The sequence below is a fragment of the Arachis ipaensis genome, chromosome B09 (genome assembly GCF_000816755.2).
Source record: "Arachis ipaensis cultivar K30076 chromosome B09, Araip1.1, whole genome shotgun sequence".
Taxonomy (NCBI): Eukaryota; Viridiplantae; Streptophyta; class Magnoliopsida; order Fabales; family Fabaceae; genus Arachis; species Arachis ipaensis.
In genome coordinates this window covers 119,131,624-119,133,362 of record NC_029793.2, presented here as the reverse complement: position 1 = coordinate 119,133,362, position 1,739 = coordinate 119,131,624, and positions in this window count along the sequence as shown.

Below are 1,739 nucleotides of genomic sequence, written 5' to 3'. Positions count from 1 at the left end.
GTTCCTTTTTTATTTTTTTTTTAAAAACTTCTAGTGCAAGTTTAATATCTATTAAAAAAAAAAAATTGGCCATTATGGTGTTTATAAATGTTTCTGAACAATATCAACAAAACTACTTTATCCATGAGATAAAAATAGCTACATAAATCAAATAACATTATTATATCCTATTATAATACATCATGTTTATAGCAAAATTGATTTACACATAAATCTTTTTTTGACTATTTTTATGCATGACATATTTAGGTTTTTTTATATTTTTGGTTACTTGTCTATCTTTCATCTAATTTATTTTTTAATTAGATATTTTGCAAATTTTTGTTCCCCTTACATATTAAAATCACCTAAAATGAGATTTTATCATCTTTTTAATAATAAAAACTAGTTCAATTTTTTTTTTTATATTATTGTTCTTTATTCTATTCATTTGTATTTGACGCTCATTTATCTAAGTATCATCTATTTTTCAATACTAAATTTATATTCATCATACTTACCACTTTTTATTGAACACTACTTTTTATATAACATAATTAGTCTAATGACAGTGATAAAATTTATTTTTAAGTTACAAATGTATTTTTTTCACATATAAAACTAAAGATGTTCTGCTACTTTGAGCAACTTATTTAAAGCCTATGATTTACTACATCTTTCTTTATTTTTCTATTATAAATATACACAATATACTTAAATCTCTTTATTTATACTAGGGTGCTTATATTTCATATTTTAAATTGCGTATTTAAATTGTCTCTATGATTATCTTTAATTACTTCTTCTGTCACGTTTGTGTGTACTAATTTATTTATCCTCGTCTCTTAATAAAAAACGTAAAAATCTATGTTCATTTTACCCTATATTTGAGCATCGATACACGACCCTTACTCATTTAATTTAATATTGTACTACTCAAACTATACAATAAGTTACTTATGGGTAACCTGATTAATTTTAGGACAATATCCCGTTTGATTCTTATCATAAAAATTCGACAATATTTTATATTAATGATCGAAAACCTAACAAAATCCTCTCTTTCATTTTCAAATTTGGAAATATATAAAGGTTTATAAATGTGAAATAATTTAATTTCCATCATATGAATTACCTTTTGGGATTTAAAGCTATTCAACTATAATATGATATTTGTGATCATCGAGTCCTACAAATTAAACTCAGTTCTATAATTTCTTATTCCTACTAGCTAGCAGGTAGTGGTCCAAATAGGTGGAAAACCATAAAAAAAAAAAAAAAATTCAAGTATATATATAATTAATAAATTTCATGAATTATATTATAGTTTAGCCTAGTTCTTATAAAAGAAAAATAATTTGGGAAAAGCAAGCTGAGGGGAAATTAAATGATGATGAATATCCATGTTTACAATGACAGGTGAAAATACAATAATATAGTTACAAGGTTCAGAAATACAGAATGGCAATGCCTTCATTTCTTCTAGCTAGTTACTCATACATATATATAGTCTTTTGCAACGTTATGTTGGTATATATCGGGGCCCGAGAAAACGACGTCGTGCTCCCCACCCTGTCCACGCGCATGCGACCCCACCAACATCTCAAAATTAAAAACCCTAATTTCCGAGACACTCCTCCAAAAGCAGTGCATATATTGTTCCTTCTTCATTTCCCTTTTATTTACACTAATACCACCAGAACCCCCAACAACCAAATTCAACATTTCTAAAATAAATTTAAAATATAAATAGTATTTCT